The sequence below is a fragment of the Lactuca sativa genome, chromosome 3 (assembly GCF_002870075.4).
Source record: "Lactuca sativa cultivar Salinas chromosome 3, Lsat_Salinas_v11, whole genome shotgun sequence".
Taxonomy (NCBI): domain Eukaryota; kingdom Viridiplantae; phylum Streptophyta; class Magnoliopsida; order Asterales; family Asteraceae; genus Lactuca; species Lactuca sativa.
The window spans coordinates 272,816,653-272,837,407 of NC_056625.2; positions in this window are offsets into that span (position 1 = coordinate 272,816,653).

Sequence of the window (20,755 nt, forward strand, 5' to 3'; positions counted from 1 at the left end):
GAAGTTGACTTTTATTTGCCCAGGGGTAAATAGTCATTTTACCCTGAGATTAGTTACCAGTATTTGATTTAGTGTTTATAGTATTTGTAGCCGGGAGCTCCGGAGCAGCAGTCAAGCAGTTTCATATTTAGCATCTCGTCAACCAGCGTTACAAGGTGAGTTTCCTTCCAGTAGGAACGGGTCATCGACCACAATGCCGACCCGTCTAGTTAGTAGCAGTTCCGGACTTAGTTCCGATGCAGTAGTACAGTGTGCTTGATGCCTTTGTAGTTCAAGAAAGTCTTTGTGTTATGTGTTCCAGACTTCGGTACGACGCAGTATGCAGTATATGTGTTTATGCTAGTAGTTATGATTATGCTATGCTATGTTTTGTCAGTTTCTGGACTTCGGTCCGATGAAGAGGGCAAGGCCCTGGTTAGTTCCGGAGTTCGGTCCGATGCAGTTTCCGGACTACGGTCCGATGCAAAGGGCAAGGCCCTAGTTAGTTCCGGACTCCGATCCGATGCAGTTTCCGAACCTCGGTCTGATGTAGTGGGCAAGGCCCAATATATGTTTATATGTTGTTGTATGGTATGTGGTAGTTTGGGGGAGCTCACTAAGCTAAGTGCTTACAGTTTTACTTTTGGTTTCAGGTACTTCCGCTAGCAAAGGGAAGAGCTCGGGTTGATGGCATCGCACCCACCAAAGCTTCAGTTTTACCCTGGGAGTTTTATTCAGACACTTTGTTATGATTGATACAGTTTTGTTTTGACACTATTACTATGACTTTTGAGTACTCATTCCATGGTTCTTGTTATATATGATATTGGATGATGTGATTTTTAGTAATATTAAAACAAAAATTTTTGGGTCGTGTTTTGGGTTGTTACAAGTTGATTTTAGAGACTTGGTTTGAGGGATTCATGCATACTTTCGAGTGTGTCTGAAATCAAACTATGGAAATGGTGGAAGATTTTTAAAAGATAAATGTTTTTCTAAAAGAAATTTTGAAAAAAACTTAGAAAGAAAAAGAGTTTTCTTAAAAAGGGATGTGGTGCATGCGATCAGCCGAGCTCAAGTAAGTACTCCCAAATTACCCATACAAGCTTATATTATGATTATGAATTTCAGTTTCACTAGAACAACATGCTATAATAGGACTAAGGATCTGGGAGGATTCATTATGTGCCTGCTATATGTGTTTCAGCTTTATAAGAATTGCATGCTAGTATTGAGTAGACAACAATAGGATAGCCTGGTTAGGTTATGCCTGATAGTATGAGCTTAGCATTGTATGCTAGTGTAGATTAGTCAGTTTGATAGCCATGGTGTTGTATGCTTGATTATGTACTTAACGCCCGAATATTGCTTGCTTTGTGCTTTGAGGGGTTCTAGTTGTCTTTCACTAACTAGTAAACAAATATGTTAGGTTAAATATTGCCATGAGTAAATAATTTCAGCAGGTTAGGTCTAGCTCTATTTTGCAGCTCTTGTTTGAGTCCAACTGTTATAGGGTAGGATCTCTCATTCGAAGATTTATCTAGTCTGAATGAGATGTAATAGTATTCGCGATCTAGTTAGGGGAAGAAAGTTGGGATTTCTTATGCAACTAATGGTGGAGAGAGGGTTGGTGATTACCCTAGGGCAAGCCTAGGATGAGATTAGCATGAGATCAGCAGTGGTAGTAGAAGGGAGTTGGTGGAGTCGAGGCAGCTCTTGGGGAAGGTACAAATAGATGTGGAAGGTAGTAGGGGCCCATACTACTGAAAGCATATGATATATAATTGAATCAAGGAAGGACCAGGCAAAACCAAGAAAGTTGTAGTAATAGTGATCCCTCGAGATGTATCTGTATTTCTAACGTTGTCGTTATGTGTTTCAGAATGGTGGTTTTACGCCCTAGACCAGCAGTCAGCAGTTCAGGTGCCGGTGGGGGATCAGGACCAGGCTCGGGAGCCGAGCATTTGGATGATCAGACTATGGAGTTTCTCTCTTCATAGATTACTCGCATCATAATCGAGCAAACTCTTGTGATCTTTGGTTTGAACAAGGAGGGTATTTTGGAGCTGATGGATGAGAGGTTGAGCACCTTTCGTGCTGAGGTGGCGACCATAATGGGGTCGCGCACACTCACCTTCAGGGAGTTTAGAGCCTGTGGAGCTCCTGGCTATCATGTGGTTGGCGGATGTCGCCAATGCTTTTCGCACCAGCAGATGTCCCGAGGGGGACAAGGTCAGAATAGCATCCTGTCTTCTGAAGGACAAGGCACGAGATTGGTGGGAGGAGATTGGGCATGTCATCAGGGATGACACAACACTTTATGCGATGACTTGGGCTGATTTTACTACCAAGTTCAGAGCCAAGTTTGCACCGGTTATAGAGGTGCATCAATTATCCAGGGAGTTTCAGGATCTCACCCAGATTACAGAGACAGTGGCGGAGATTACCGCCAAGTTTAGGGAGAGGGCTCTTCTTGTTCCTCAGTATGCAGCTGATGAGGAAATGAAGAAGGCCCGTTATCATGAGATGTTTCGAAGTGATATCCGCCAATTTGTGAGTTGGTCCAGCTGTAAAACGCTGGATGACATGATTGGTAGGGCTCGTGAGAGAGAGATTGATCTAGAGATGGAGAAGAAGAGGAAGCCAGAGGCAGTATCTGGCACTGGGAGTTCGGGAAAAAAGCCCAAGGTATCAGATCACAGATCTAGAGGTCAACAGAGCCACGGTCGGTGTGGTAAGTATGGGAGATTGCAGGACAGGGCGTGCAAGGCAGGGAGTCCCGGTTGCTACAAGTGCAGCCGGACCGGGCATATGAGCAAAGATCATAAAACTACTCCCACCATTACCGCGATATCTGATATGATTTGCTTCCATTTCAATAAGAGGGGACATAAAAAGTCCTAGTGTCCGAGTTTGGCAGCAGCGTCAGTAGCAGGGAAGGTGCCAGCACCTGCCCCTGCAACATTGAGGATTACAGACGGCCGTCAGGGCCGAGGTGAGGCGCTAGTGGCGAAGATTAGAGCTTTTTAGATGATAGCATAGGAGGCACGAGCGACTCCTGATATGGTGACATGTATGTATCTCCCCTTCATCTCTTTATTAATTTTGATTTTTTCTTATGGTTATATGTTTTTATATAGGGTCGTTCTTAGTGAACGGCATATCAGCAACAGTATTGTTTCATTCAGGGGCTACCCGATCATTTCTTTCACTTGCGCTTAGCAAGTGCTTCAGTAGAGTTCCGAGGGAGCTGGATTGTCCACTTGAGGTTGAGATAGCTGATTACAGGACCGCCAGGGTCGCAAGAGTATATAGGGCTTGTTCGCTGCAGTTATTTGATGTGTAGTTTTCAGTGGACGTGGTTTCCATTCCCCTGTGAGGGAATAAGGTTATAGTGGGTATGGATTGGCTGAGCCCCAATGGGGAAGTGATTAATTGTGAGCTACAGTTAGTGAGGGTTCGCACCCCTAGTGGTGGAGAGTTAGTGATTTAGGGCGAGAGGCCACAACACGGATCGATTCTTTGCTCGGCAGCGAGAGCTTGACGCTATTTTTAGTAGGGTTTCACGGGGTACGTCGCCTATGTATTGGATGCCCAGGAGAAGGGAAAGGCGACTGTTGACGATGTACTAGTGGTACGTGAGTACCCAGATGTATTTCCAGAGGATCTACCTGGGATACTGTGACATCCCCATTTTCACGGCCAGAAAAGACCGATTTTGTTTATGCTTTATAAAAATCAGAGTACTTCTTTTCATAAAAATGTTGCAGAATTTGTTCCCAGAAAAACATGATAAATACGTTATCAAAACATTTTTGAAGAAACGTATTTTATTTGTTTTAAAACGTTTGGGATGTCATCGTCAATACAAAAACATAAGCATAAACAGAACTTACTAGTGACCTACATCTCTTTAATCTCTTAGTGTAATGTGACTTAATGACAACACCTATGACATAAATAAACTGAGTGGGTCAGGTTGAGAAACCTGGTGAGTACATAGGGTTTTCAATCCACAATAATGTATTTATTATGTTCAAACAATCAAACAATCAACCCAATTACCCATCCCCATTATCTTCTTTACTCTTAAGGATTTACCCTAAGAATCAACCATTCCTTGTTCATACATTCGTAAGGATCATCCTAAGGAATCGGCACGAAGTCCATCGTCGCCGGGGTTTAGGCACTAAGTCTGCATAGTCGCCAGAATTTATACAACAGGAACTAAGTCTGCATAGTCGCCAGGGTTTTGGTACCAACTTTGCATGATCACCAGGGTTTAGGCATCAAGTCTGCATGATCGCCAGGGTTTAGAGTACACCGAGTGAACACATCGTTCACAACACTTACAGGTTGTGAGCCTAGTAGTGCTCCACTGGACTGTCTAGAATAGTCCGTTGTTTTCATCAATACTCTACTAAATGACGGGGTCATCGTTTAGGAAAAGGCTTATCACATCGTTCACCTCTCACCCTCACCTAGTGGTCTATAACACCTCTCATCTCCTCATCCAACTTATATTCCATCTATTACATCTACCCATGTTTTACCCCAACATTTTTGTAGATATAAAATACATATACAGTTTAAATCCTTTAAAACGTGTAAAAAATCGTTCAACTAGCATAGTCAGCAAGTACGCAGATAATACGCACACATAACACATAATTTATATAGAATACTTCATATCTATGTGTAAGATGAAAGGGACCATGGACTCACTTGAAAAGGTGGTGATTCCGAAATCAGACAGCGCTTCGCTTCTTAAAAAAAAATTCCTTCGACGAAACCTAGTATTATTACAAGTCGAGTTTAGTCTATTATTCGCCGAGACTAATTAATAGTCTAGCTATTATTACTATTATATAAGCGTTAAATAACACTCAATATAACTCATAATAATAGCCCAAATAATTATTTTAAGCGCCTAACAATGTTACTATAATTAAATAAAAGCTATATTAAATATAGTATAGGCGTAGCTCACTTACACAGGGTTTTTATTAAAAATCGGGTTTCGCTGGAGCGGCGTTTCCGAGCCGAAAGCTTTTCTTCTCGGAGCCGTCGGGTGCTCCGAGGTTTTCTTCTCATGCTAAGGAGGTTCCCTAGACTTGGGAGGGGTTTAGGGAGGTTATAGAGAAGTTAGAGAGAGAAAGAAATGCTTATGGTGTGAAGAAATAATGAAGGGTTCACCCTTTATTTATAGGGATTTTATAGTAAAGTAGCCGCTAAGTGTCGTCCGTATCTTCCGCGTACTAACTCGTTTTCTACGTTTTTTATATCCACGTGTTGGTATTTACGAGGACTACAACTTTCATTTAGACCTCGTCGGCTAATTCTCCTTCTATCTCAGATTTACAAAAACTGTATCGTATTTATCGTGCTCGAAGAGTAGCGACTAAGCTTCATCCATATCTTTCGCATACGGGCTCCGTTTCTGACTTTATTTATATCCACGCGGTGGTATTTACGAGTACTACAACTATCATTTAGACCCTGTTGGCTAATTCTCATTCTATCTCGGATTTATAAAACTGTATCGAATTTATTGCGCTCGAAGAGTAGCGACTAAGCTTCGTCCATAATTTTCGCATACGAGCTCCGTTTTTTTACTGTCTTTTTATTGTTTAACTCCTATTAACGATATCTTCATTTCTCGTTTAGATTATTTTGGCTGAAAATTGACCGATCTAAAATTCGAATTTTCGGGCTGTGCACTACTATGCTAAATCTTAGAAAAATCATAACTGCCTCATACGAAGTCAGATTTGGGTGTTCTTTTGATGGACGCTCTCGGTTTAACGTATTCTATGACTTTCGTTTAGATTGCTAAGGCTACATATCACTCTATCATAAATTCACTATTTATGATTCCCGGTATCGTGTCTGTTCCGTCACGAAACTTCGACGGGTCATAACTTCTTCAGTATAACTCGGATTTCGGCGTTCTTTATATGTACGAAAACTTTGTAACATATAGTACAACTTGTCTAAGATTAGTCATTCTAAATAATCTTTTGTCAAAAAGTCATTTTCGACCCCAATTATCTCTAAATTGACTAGCTCGGATCTACGGGCGTTACAGATACCTCCGGAGAGACAGGATGAGTTCTGAACTGACCTGGTTCTGGGTGCGGCTCCGATAGCCAAGGCGCCGTGTCGGTTGGCTCCTCCAGAGATGCAGGAGTTGTCTACGCAGCTATAGGAGCTGCTAGACAAGGGTTTCATCAGACCGAGCAGTTCATCATGGGGAGACCCGATCCTGTTTGTGAGGAAGAAGGATGGGTCGCACCGTTATGTGTATAGATTACCAGGAGTTGAACAAGGTAACGGTGAAGAACCGTTACCCACTCCCGAGGATAGATGATTTGTTCGATCAGCTTCAGGAAGCATCTTGGTTTTCCAAGATTGATCTGTGCTCCGGTTATCATTAGATGCGGATCAGAGGTGAGGATGTTCAGAAGACAACTTTTAGGACCCGTTATAGTCATTATGAGTTTGTGGTGATTCCATTTGGGCTAACCAATGCTCAAGCTGCATTCATGGACCTCATGAACTGCATATGCAGGCCGATGTTGGATCGGTCTATGATAGTGTTCATTGATGATATCTTGGTTTATTCCAAGACTCGGGATCTACATGAGGAGCACCTGAGGGAGGCGCTAGAGACTTTGAGGAGGGTGAGACTCTTTGTAAAATTCTCCAATTGCGAGTTCTTGTTGCGCGAGGTGCAGTTCCTTGGACACCTCGTCAACCAGAAGGGGATATTGGTGGATACGGCCAAGATAGAGGTCGTGATACAGTGGGAGGTCCCGAGGTATCCATCTGAGATTCGGAGCTTCCTAGGGTTGGCAGGGTACTACAGGAGATTCATCCAAGACTTCTCCAAGATAGCAGTTCCACTTACCCGATTGGCTAGGAAGTCCGTGGTGTTTCGCTGGAGGCCTGAGCAGCAGGCAGTATTTGAGACCCCCAGACAGCGATTGTGCGAGGTACCGATTCTTACCCTACCATAAGGAGTGGATGACTTTGTATTCTAGTGTGATGCTTCGATCATAGGAATGGGAGTAGTTTTGATGCAGCGAGGGCATGTGATAGCATATGTCTCTAGACAGTTGAAGCCTCACGAGGCTAACTATCCGACGCACGATTTGGAGTTAGGGGCAGTGGTGTTTGCTCTCAAGATTTGGAGACATTACCTCTATGGGGTCCGTTGTACCATTTACACTGATCACAAGAGTCTGAGGTACCTCATGGACCAGCCGAATTTGAACATGAGGCAGCGTCGATGGTTAGATGTGGTAAAGGACTACGATTATGAGATCCTTTATCATCCGGACAAGGCCAACGTTGTCGCCGACGCCTTGAGCCACAAGGAGATCGCGGTACCGATTAGAGAAATATGTCCGAGGATGACGGTGATTACTCCATTGTTGGAACAAATTAGAGAGGCACAGGTCGAGGTCCTGACGGAGGAGAGGCAGAAGTGTGAGAGGATTGTGGGCCGAGTAGCTTCTTTCGATTATGACAGTCTAGCATTTTTGACCCTTCATGGGAGAGTATGTGTGCCGTAATGGGGAGGAGTACGGCAGGTGTTGATGGATGAGGCCCAAAAGTCCTGGTTCTCCATCCATCCAGGGGCGACGAAGATGTATAGAGATCTTCCACCCGATTATTGGTGGCCCTGCATAAAGCGGGACGTAGCTTGGTACGTAGAGAGATGTCTGACCTGCAGGAAGGTCAAGGCATAACACCAGAGACCCCATGCCAAGATGCAACCGTTAGACATTCCGGTGTGGAAATGGGAGGATATCACTATGGATTTCATCACTAAGCTTCCCATGACCGCACGTGGAGTTGACACGATTTGGGTCATAGTGGATCGGCTGACCATGAGCGCACATTTCATACCAATTCAGGAGAGCATATCGGCCGAGAAGTTAGTCGATACTTATGTGCGCGAGGTAGTGGCACGGCATGGGGTGCCTGTATCAGTAGTATCAGACCGAGACATCCATTTTACTTCTAGGTTTTGGAAGTTGTTTCATGACAAGATGGGGACTCGTCTTCACTATAGCACCGCTTTCCATCCCCAGACGGACGGGAAGAGTGAGAGGATGATTCAGACTCTCGATGACATGCTTCGGGCATGTGTCCTAGATTTTGGACGCAGTTGGGATATGTATCTTCTTTAACGGAATTTTCATATAATAACAGTTATCACGCTAGTATTGACCGCCGTCCTTTCAAGATGATCTACAGAAGGAAGTATAGGACCCCAATTTGTTGGGGCGAGGTCAGTGAGCGAGTCATCGGGAGCACCGAGGTGTTGATCAAGACCACAAAGTTGATCCAGCAGGTCTGTAGCAGATTGGACACTATGTAGAGTCGACAGAAGAGTTACGCTGACAGGAGGCGTTCGGACTTGGAGTTTCAGGTGGGCGATATGGTCCTCCTGAAGGTATCACCTGGAAGGGTATTATCAGGTTCCGGAAGAGGGGAAAACTGGGCCCTAGGTTCATTGGTCCTTTTGGGGTTTTGGCACGGGTGGCTCGGGTTGCTTATCGGTTGGATCTTCCGGCAGAGCTTAGCCAGATCCACAACACTTTCCATGTTTCTCATTTGAGGAAGTGTTTGGTGGGCGAGTCAGTAGTTGTACCCTTGGAGGATATTCAAGTTGATAGCAACCTGAATTATATGGATAGGCCAGTTATGATCTTAGATCGGAAGGTGAAGACCTTGAGGAACAAGGTGGTTCAGTTAGTGAAGGTGCAGTGGCAACATCAAAAGGGGTCAGAGTGGACGTGGGAGACCGAGGGGGGGATGAGGGAGCATTATCCAAAGTTATTTACAGATTTAGCAGCAGCAGACTTCGAGGACGAAGTCTAAGATAAGTAGGGGAGAGTTATAACTCCCCATTTTCTAGTATGTAATTTAAGTAAGTATTTTTAATTCTTAAGGGGTACTCGATGAGTCTGTAGCTGACTCGTCGAGTAGAGACGGGATGATCATGCAAATTGAATTGGCTACTCGACGAGTCCATATGTTAGGACTCGGCGAGTCCACCTGTCTGGATGAAGCCCTAATTTTACGGGTCTGCATCCTATTTAAACACATTTATGCGCCCCAACCTTGCCTCCATCACCCTCATAACATTTCTTATCAAACCCTAGCCTCCATAAAGAGTGTGTGAGTGATTGTTGCCTTTTGAAGGAACTTTCGATGCATTTTGGAGCAAGTAGAAGAAGGAGAAGGTTGAAGAGTTCAAGGAAGAGGAAGTAGATCCAGAACACACTCCTTTGTGGTCATCTTTTCTGGTAATAAAGTCTCCATCTTCCTTATTGATCTAATAGATCTAGTTTGTCCCCAAATTGTTGATATTAATCTCAAAAACCCAAATCCATTGTAACAAACCCTAAGTGCTTAGTATTTGATGATTTTGGGTATTTTAGCCTCATACCCTTGTGCATGGACGTAAAGTTGGAAATTTTACATGTAAAACTAGTCCTAGAAGCTCAAATCTATGTTTTGGAAGCACTAAAATTGATTAGAATCAACTGTTTAGTAATAGCATGCTTGAGACTCGACGAGTTGTTCTTCAGACTTGACGAGTCATAGACTGGACGTGTTCATATGTTGAAGGAGAGCTCGACGAGATGTTCATACAACTCGGCGATTCGGATGAAGTTAGACTTGATGTTAACATCGAGGAAGAACTCGCCGAGTCTTTGCCAAACTCGATGAGTAGAAGTGGGTAGAGGACTAGAATGGATGATAGGGACTCGACGAGTTGATGGCCCAACTCGGCGAGTCCGGTCAATAGGAAGTTGACTTTGACTAGGAAATTGACTTTGACTTCCCTAAGGGCAAATAGTCATTTTACCCTGAGATTAGTTATCAATATTTGATTTAGTGTTTATGGGAGTTGTAGCCGAGGAGTTCCGAAGCAGTGGTCAGGCAGTTTCGGATTTAGCATCTCTGCAGCCAGCGTTACGAGGTGAGTTTCCTTCCAGTAGGAATGGGTCTACTACCACGATGCCGACCTGTCTAGTTAGAAGTAGTTCCCGACATCGGTCTGATGCAATAGTAAAGTGTGCTTGATGCCTTTGTGGTTCAAGCAAGTCTTTGTGTTATATGTTCCGGACATCGGTCCGATGTAGTATGCAGTATATGTGTTTATGCTAGTAGTTACAATTATGCTATGCTATGTTCAGTCAGTTTTGGACTTCAGTCTGATGTAGAAAGCAGATTTCAAAGACTGCCTCCGTCCTTTCAATCCACTTCCTCAAGGCCATCACACCACCAGTTCCATAAAACATCCGGGGCTTGGCATTAGTGAAGTCCTTATAGGTGCATTCTCGAGGTGGTCCATGACTCTCTCCATGGTTGGATAGGTGTGTGCCAGATCCCGAGCCATTAGTACTCGAGTTATTGATCTGTGACATGGCAGCTGCCACCGCTGCGGTGACTGCTGCTTGAAACATTACAGCATCAAATTGGGGTGGTGGAGGTGGTGGTGGTATAGGTGCTTCCTCACCGTTGTTTCGCCTTGGATTCCTACGCGGAGGCATCCTTCAACTATAGGTTGAAAAGACAAGGATAAGAATTTCATAGAATAGAAAATGTATGTGTCTCATGAACTAAATCGCTATAGTTCAACAACAGATGATAGTATGAGTCTTAAAATAGAAGAATGAAAGTTATTTGTAAGACTGAAGGTATGAAACAAGTATTTGGTTTCACAAAGACCATTCAAGGTTTGAACGAAATACTTAACATAGTAGTAATAGTGTCACTTATATTAATATAAAAGTTGTTACAACGATCATGAAAATTTGACCCCTATAAGGGTCTCCGATTACAAAGTTCGAGAAATTTAAAGACTTTTAGCTGAGGTCCTAAGCTATAACAAAATTTGAGTCCTTGACAAGCACTACTTGCGTCGAAGGTTGCGCTTGGAGCTTGACTCCGCATCTGATTGCTTTGACTCCATTAGACGCCTATCGAAAGCGGATTGTTGTTCCCTTAGTTCGGCGAGGGCTGCAATGATTTGCGCTTGAAATGCTTCGGTTTGGAATTGGGCGTTGTCTTGCATCTTGTCCAGCCTACGGATGTCAGAAGTGTGAACCTGCACTTCCACGTTGATATCCCGGAGTCAACTAGCTTGAACTCCAGACTGATAGGACTGATTGGCTAACTTACCCACCATTACCGGGAGTGCTCGATCAGCCGAACCTCCGCCGCGGACATCATAGAAGTCCCGGCACATGCCGTAGGGAGGGCGTAGGTTTTGCTGTTGGCTCCAATGGTTGAGGTGACTTCCCCAGACGGGAGTCGGTCCTTGAAAGTTCCTTACGAAGACGGGAGGTTGAATGGGTGGTGGATCGATAACTTCCGGCTCTGAGTCGGTACCAGAGTCATCACCCACTTCTATGGGTTCCTCGTCCTCTTCGGGATCATCTTCGATCCATCCTCCGTTGCCTTGGTTGGGAAAGTAGGGGTCGCCAGGGTGGTGAAATCCAGCCATTTGACTGTACGAGAAATAGGGTTATAAGAATTGAATAAAGTCGGAACATGCAAAACATGTAAGTTAAACTAGTTTAGATAGAAAATACTCCTATAGTATTTAAATTCTTGTGTTTGATTCTTGTAATGGTTTGGTAAGTTTTGACTTGTTGCTTACTACGATCATTCCTCGATATAAGTTGGTCCAATCTCGGGAAAATATAGTTGATCACGCTATATTTGTCCAAAATCTGATTACATATATCGAGTTTCAATCGTACTGTCAACTTGTCTAAATACTTGTATAGTTTTTATAACATGAACATAGTTTGTGGTATGCATGAAATTGTACTTAAATGAACTATCAATTTAAGTTGAACGCAAAACTGCTTAGGCGTAAAAAGAAAATTTGTTTTGTCAGAGAGTATTAGTCCCTTAAGCATTTATAGTTTGTATATCTTATGTGGTTCGATATACTTAGTTCACTATAAACATTGCTCTGATACCAATCTGTCACACCCCCAAACCTGAACGGCGGAAACGTTCGGGGGCGGATGACTTCATGTGGTAACGTAACAAATGAATACATAGTAAAGAAAGCAATACAACCATCATATATATAATTGAAAGTTTACATTTGTCAAAAGTTACATGTTCAAAACTCAATTACAATATGATGTCAAAATACGAGATTAAACTGGCGCCGCAGCATCCCTTTATCAAAAGCGAAATGAATACCTGAAATTACTGATTTCCTGGGACATACAAGAAATTTTGAAAGAGTAGATCAGCATTTAAGCTGGTGAATTTCATAAGTATTTAAGTGACAATGTTTGAATGAAATGAAATGTTTTATCTTTGTTTGTTTGTGTTTAGAAAATCCTATATTTTCTACTAGTATAAAAGTAGCCTTCACTCAAGACCAATGTTTGTCTCCAAAATGTATGTAAGTGTAAAATAACCAATGAGTTTGAAAACCTTGTAAATCAATGCATTTTTAATACCCCTTGTGAGTTTTATAACCATACTATTGACTCGGAATGCCTATACACAACGTTCTTCAGGCGTTGGAATGTTATGACGTTTGTCACCCCAAACGGTGGACTGCAGCTAACAGTCAGGGCGCGGGTTGTCAAGCCCGTATAGATCTATACACAAACACCATGCTCCCCCTCCAAGGGATTCTGGTATATAATACAGGACTTGAAATGTGTACTCGAACGTACATGAAGTTAGTGTCTCACAAAACCGTGGTATAAAAACAGATCTACTTGTTAAAATGTTACGTTTGTCCTTGTATACGAAAGTAAACTTCTTGAAATTCATGTTTCTAGTACATAGGAGTTAGAAATTTGTTCGTAAAACTATACCTATTATAGTTTTCTAAAAGTGCATCTTGTTTGTTTAGAAATACCTAGAAAAGGAATCACTTGTTTATGAAAGCATAGATTTTTGGTGTAGAGTCTAAGATAGACAAGAATAATCTAAGAAAAGTTTAGTTTATACATGCATTACAACAAATTTATATTTCAAAAGATAGAATGGTATTTTAACATATGTTATATATATGAAAGTTCCTTAAAAGTTTATAAATCGCATGTGATTTGGATATATAACAGTATATAAAAGAGTTTCTTTATGTAACACACGATAATACTCGTGTATTTTACTTGTAATCCCCCCCTTGAAAGCATATAAAAGCATTTACAATATTTAAAATGTTGATTAAGGGGTATGAAACTCACTTGAAAGTTTGAAGATAGCGAGGTGGAAAACCGGGCAGAGTTTCGTCTCGGGAAACGGATTTTCCTCGGGATTCTCGGGAATCTCAGGAGTAAAATCGATCCTCGGGACTTGAGCCAAAAAGACCAGAGCTTCGGGTTTGAACAGACACGGAAAACGAGGCAAGGTTGTGAGAGAGAGGAGAGAAATGAGCCCTTTTCTTGGAAGCCCTCGCATCCTATTTATAGTAAGGCTGGTCTGCCTCGGTACGCGGGGCGTACGCTCGTACGCAGCGCGTACGCGTACGTCATGCATGACCGAAGCCTCGACTGCCTCAGCTTCGGATGGGACGGGTTGCTGGGTACGCGGGTCGGATGGGACGGCGGGTCGGACGGGACAGCGGGTCGGACGGGTCGGATTCCTCGGATATGGCGACGTGGATGATCAGAGGCCAAGTCCTTCGGGTACGCTGGGCGTACAGGAATACGCAGCGCGTACCTCGGATGAGGACGCTGACTCCCCTTCGGATAATGTCCGAATTTTGATTTTAAATAAATAATTAATTTATTTAATAAACTTCAAAAATTCATATCTTCTTCATACGAACTCCGTTCTCGATGGTCTTTATATCCACGCGTAGGTGAGACTACGCTCTACAACTTTCGTTTAGACTCCGTCGGCAAATTCCGAAATTTTTTTTTTATTATTTATTATAAACTCATCGTGTTTAAGGAATTTCTTTGAAAATTCATAACTTCTTTATCTGATGTCGGTTTTGCCAGACTTTTTACCGCTGGAATACCATTGTCGAGACGTTCGATTCTCGTTTAGGTCATTCCGGCCAAAAGTCGCTCGATCTCCGATTCGAGTTTTTAGCTGTCTGTTGCTAAGCCGAACTTGGAAAAATCATAACTTCGCTATATGAAGTCGGATTTGGGCGTTCTTTTCACGTACGATCATGGTTCACAGACATTTAAACATAGATGGAAATTAAATAGAACTATTTGTACATTTTATTATGAAAGTAAATTTTATTACTCAAAAGTGGTTACAATACTTGACCCTTTTTAGTCATTACAAAGAGTTGAAATATCGGGTTGTCACATCATCCCCCCGTTAGAGAGAATTTCGTTCTGAAATTTAAAGTAGTAAAGATACTAGTGAACATGAAAGAGTTGAGGGTACTTTTGTTTCATCTGATCTTCGCGTTCCCATGTGAATTCAGGTCCCCGCTTGGCGTTCCAGCGAACCTTCACGATGGGTATGCGACTTTGTTTTGTTTGTTTGACCTCTCGGTCCATGATTTCTACTGGTTCTTCCACAAAGTTGAGGCTCTCGTTGATCTCGATCTCGTTGAGTGGAATAACAAGAGTCTCGTCGGACAGACACTTTTGCAAGTTTGAGACGTGGAAGGTTGGATGGATGTTACTAAGTTCGCGCGGTAGGTTAAGCTTGTAAGCCACAGGGCCGATTCTGGCAAGAATCTCGAAAGGCCCTATGTATCTTGGATTTAGTTTCCCACACTTTCCAAATCGTATTAAACCCTTCCACGGTGAGACCTTTAATAAGACGTGATCTCCTACCTGGAATTCCAAAGGTTTCCTCCTTTGGTCAGCGTAGCTTTTCTGTCGGTCTCTTGAGGCTTTCAATCGTTCACGAATCTGAACGAACTTCTCTGTTGTTTCACTTATGATCTCCGGACCGGTGAGAGTGCTTTCAGGAACTCTTCCTCTAGCTAACTGGGTATCGCCAACTTCAGTCCAGCACAGAGGGGATCTGCACTTTCGACCATAGAGGGCTTCAAACGGAGCAGCCTTTATGCTTGTATGATAACTATTGTTGTATGAAAATTCGACAAGGGGTAAATGAATATCCCATGCCTTTCCAAAGTCAATCACACAGGCTCTCATCATATCTTCTAAAGTTTGTATTATTCTCTCACTTTGTCCGTCTGTTTGTGGGTGGTAAGCTGTACTCATGTCTAGCCTAGTTCCCAGGGAACTTTGTAGTGACTGCCAGAATCTTGAAGTGAATCTACTATCTCGATCGGAGATAATGGATATCGGAACACCATGCAGTCGCACTACTTCCCTTAAGTAAGTTCTTGTAAGCTTCTCCATTTTGTCAGTCTCTTTGATGGGTAGGAAATGTGCGGATTTGGTCAGTCTCTCGACAATGACCCATATGGTATCGAGTCCACTTGTCGTCTTGGGTAACTTGGTTATGAAGTCCATAGTAATCCGCTCCCATTTCCATTCTGGTATCTCTGGCTGTTGTAGTAATCCTGACGGTTTCTGATACTCGACCTTAACCTTAGCGCAAGTAAGACATTTACTCACGAAGGTAGCAATTTCTGCTTTCATGTTAGGCCACCAGTACAGTTTCTTAAGATCCAGATACATTTTATCTGAACCCGGGTGAACAGAATATCTTGAGTTGTGAGCCTCAGTCATGACTACGTTTCTGAAACCACCATGTTTTGGGGTCCAGATTCGGTCCATGAGATAGTAGGCTCCTCCACCCTTGACTTCTAGATTCTTCTCCATTCCTCGCAGGGATTCACCCGCCACATTTTCAGGTTGCAAAGCTTCCATTTGTGCCTCCTTAATTTGTGTGGATAAGTGGGAATGGATAGTCATGGTCAGAGATTTGACCCTCCGACCAGTGTATTCCTTTCGATTGAGGGTGTCGGCTACTATGTTGGCCTTGCCAGGATGATAACGAATTTCGCATTCGTACTCATTCAGTAACTCGACCCATCGTCGTTGTCGCATGTTGAGTTCCTTTTGATCAAAAATGTGTTGAAGGCTCTTGTGATCGGTGAAAATAGTACTCTTTGTTCCATATAAGTAGTGCCTCCAAATCTTCAGAGCAAATACCACTGCTCCTAACTCGAGATCGTGTGTTGTATAGTTCACTTCATGTGTCTTAAGCTGTCGGGAGGCATAAGCGATAACCTTGTTGGGTTTTGAGCATTCTAACACTCCTAAGTGTACATGCAACCCTAAATACCTTGGATCTATGTTTTCTCTATTATACATGCAAATAAGAACTTCCAAGGTATTATCCTAATCTAGCATACAAAACAATAACTATAGCAAGATAGAATACATACCTCTTTGATGTAGAAAGTCTTCATGAAGCTTGAGTGCCTAGTGCCCCAAGTGTGACACCTCAAATGGAATCACAATCATCAAAACACTTGGAATGACTTGAGAGAATTCTACACTCTTCAAAATCGGCTAGCCCTTTCTTCACTATCTCTAGTGGCCGATTTTTCCTCAATAATAAGATGCTTATGTAGTTACACAATTAGGGTAAACTCTTAATTGTCATGGCTTTCCATTTCCTTGGATCCATGGGTACAAATACACCATGGAGCATCCATGGACCATCCTATGGGTTTTAGCCCAACTTGATTATCCATGGAGCATTAGCCCACTATACAAGTATGGATGATTTACACAATCAACCCATATATTTAATTAGTCTTCTTTTGATCACTTAATTAATCCTAGATTAATTCTTGATCAATACTAATTAAATAATCTTATTATTCTTATTATTAATATACTAGAACTTATAATATATTAATAACCATAAGTGTCTTATTTCTCTCATTTAGTCTATCCAAGTGCATGATGGTATGCAACCCAAATGGACCATGCCGGGTCGGGTCAAGTCTTACCAATTATAGTTATGGACTTAGACATTAATCCAACAGTCTCCCACTTGGATAAGTCTAAAACTATTATTGCGTATGACTTTAGGAACCAACTGGCAATCGTAGCTCTCAAAAGCTTCTGTCGAACTCTGACCTTGTCGATGAACTCTGACCTTTGTCAATGACTTGTCCATTAGATAAGGGATCATATATTCCTCCATTCAAGATATCATATGGACTGAGACATGGATTATAATCATTCTCTCTGTCCATTTGTTGTTTCCCGATTTCCGATTTATGACGACTGACTAATTGAACAAATCAAATCAGTCCTCGCCCGGCCGAGCACTTCCATTTGTCATCATCAAATCATCGAGGGGCCCACAGATATCGCTTTTATCCCGAAGGTAAAAGGAATGGATAAACTTCGACTCATATGGCTTGTTCTACTACTTGTTGAATCATACAGAAAAGCACGTTTTATAGCACCGAGTTACCAAATGCGGTTTCGTGCAATCAATGTACTATCAATTCATAGTAACAACTCATATCTCTAGGTTTGAAGAATATAAGATATTATCGTCTCATGATCACTCGTGATAAAATCCATGAAGTGATTCCAATGAGCGCGGGTTGAATCCAATACTCAGAACTTATGAGCACTCATGATTGCTGTAGCCTTGTCCAACACCTTAGACCTCTACAACCCATCATGACAGTCTTAATTCATATCTACTTCCAAAATATGACCGACTGTGGATGGTTTGAACAACTTAGTCATTCCGGAAGAATAACCCAGTTTATTCGGGAAGTCAAAACATGCAAAGTGAAACACAATAATAATTGAATCTAATATGGTCTCAGAACTTATGAATATAAATAAAACACCTTTTATTTATCACCATATGATTACACATTATTCATTGTATACTGTTTCAGCTATCAACTTTATTCTTGAATTTAAAACAATAGTTGTCCCATGCTCCAAGCATGTACACTATGTTTTCTTAAACACTAGTCATGCCATACACCAAGTATGCATACTATGTTTGTCTATGATCTTTACTTTGTGAACTAGATCCATTGAACATAACTTCAATGATTCTCTTTTCACACTCCCAAATCCTTACTGCAAATGCAAGAATTCCAAATTCATGCCATTTACTGAAATTTGTTAGATTCTAAACTTATATGCATTGATCCTCTTGTAATGATTATGCACAAAGTCATAAAGACTTGACAACAAACATTACAGAGTATTCCAAAGGGGATTATCTCCTTGGAAACATCCTTTTTGCATTAAGTTTCCTTAATCTTACACAGATTGAAAAATTCTAACTTTGAAACATTTCCAGATTCCATTTTGACTGTCACTTCTGAACAAGAGTTGCCTCTTTACAGACTATGTCAATATGGTCCTTCCAGAATTATCACTATACTTCCAACTGTCCTTGAGCAACCAATCTTTGGTAAACCTTAGATTGTCCTCGACAATTGTTTAATCCTTTTAGTCATTTCCAGTTCTAAACCTTTTCCCTTCTTAATGCCCCAGGCATTTGGAAAATTTTAGAACGGATGATTATAGCACATGTAATCGATCCTATATCCGAAGCATATGGGACACGATTCATGATATCTCACATAAAGACTAAACCAGTCTTTTGCTATAACATTTCCATTTCAATTTGCCAAGTTCTCATAATTCAGATTATGAAAAGGGATGCCGTAATCATAATCGAATTTTAGAACGCAAATAATGGACTCATATACAGAATTTCCTTATGTTGAGTCATTCCAACATGAAATTCATATATATATCCTTGACTAAATGATTAAAACCTCATGATCTAAGCTTATAGATTTGAGATGAAGTATAATTTCCTCTCCCTTAATTATAGCAAAACAACTTTTTCCCAATTGAAACTTTTGTTTTCTATAATTAACATTGCTAGCTTGCAATACTTAACATAATTATCATGCTCCCACTAACATGATGATTATTAGCATAACACTTATGCTCCCACTAGCTTTGACATGTACCAAGAAATCAGCTGGACTTCTAGAAATCAATACTTCATTGACTTTCTTACCAAAGTTCAGATTTCTGATACTAGATTATTTTGATAAGACTTTATCAAAATCATACACCTTCCCTTAGATAGCACACTTGTGGGTCTAAACAATTATGAAGAGGTATGCCGTAATCATAATGGTTAGACCTTTTTGCCACTTCTCACAAGTCCAGGTTAGTGTGCCGGTTAACCACACGCGCTCCACTAACGACTTTGAGAATGCAAATATCACAATTGCTATCTGGCTAAAATCTACTTAGTGAAAGTGTTTCCTCACCATCATTTTCATGAATCGGAGAGAAACCTTATGACACTTAGATTTACTGGTGTATGTGTTCTTATCCATGTGAATTGTCAAAATCATAGTCACAAGACAAGGATAATGACAAATCCAAACTCATATGGACTGAACTCAATCTTACTTTCTTGCCACCTGGCAGCTCAAGGGCCTGCCATTGCTTCCAAGTTGTTATGCAACAAACTGAGAACTCTAAGAACTCATATGCAAAGCCAACTTTAACTGGAATGGGCACAGATATGTCAACACGATAGGTTATAAACCTCAAGTCGTGTGCTAGTGAAGAACTTCAGGTTTTATTCTTGATTAGTTCTTGAGACTTTCAAGACCATTAAGACTCCTACTTTCCTCTTGACCTATAAGACTCCCTTGTCAAATATCCAGGAGATAGTGTGGATTCTAATCAAGACAAACACTTCGAACAATTGGCCTTAGTTGGTCTTTGTTTTATCCAAAACATCACAACTTACCAATTTCAGATGTACAAGAGTAGAAAACTTTTACTCTTACATTTGACAAGTGTTTTAAACCTTCTTTAAGACATGTCACTCAAGTTACAATCTTGGAGTATGACTCTAAGACTTGTATTGGAACGAAGTATGACTCATCTTCTTGATTTAACCACTTCAACAATTCAAGTTCCTCTTCTTAGTTATAAGAATGCACTAAGATTTCCTTAGAGAACTAATTGTGCTATGGTTTCTTAATCATTAAGATGATCACAAAAGCTGATACTAAAGTACTCTCCCATCTTTTCAGATTTGAGAAACTTTTATCCTTCTGCCTAAATTGATTCTTCTTATTCGCTCTGCCATACATTGGAACCTTTTTCCAATGTCGCAGAATTACACTTAAGCTTGTAAGTATAATCATATTTACTGTGCTTTAGTAAACTATGACGAATAGTTTTATCAATCTTTTTGTGGTGGACTTGACCAGTGCACAAGAATGTGTACTCGATCCCTTACTCCTTTACTTGATTCACACATCCATGTGATCGAGTAATTAGTCTTAATTTTCCAAAACTTGAAAGTTCTCATTCATCATGCTAGTTGTATAGTTTAGTTACTTAGTATTATCATTAATACTTTTAATGAAGGGAGAATTATAGGCTTGTCAAACCCGTTCGACTAACGACCCTCCACCGGTCAAGCAAGCGGTGGGTGAGAGTGGACACCCATTAAGTTGCCATTTTATAGGCAACAACCTTATACCCACCTTATAGACCGGCTTCGTGAATGAGGCGTACTAGCGGTAAGACTGACTTTACTCTTATACATATATATATTATTAACTTATAATATTATAAAGTATAAGGGTTGAATTTTAACTTTTAAAATTCTAAGGGCTAACTTGGAATTAAAGTATTCATAAGTGAAAACTTTACAAATTCCAAAACTTGAGGGCAAGTTTTGAAACTATTCAAAACTAATTAATTCCATAACTTATGTGTTTAAAGTAGTTTTAGTCCAAAAACTCTTCAAGTTCCATAACTTGAGGACAAGTTATGGA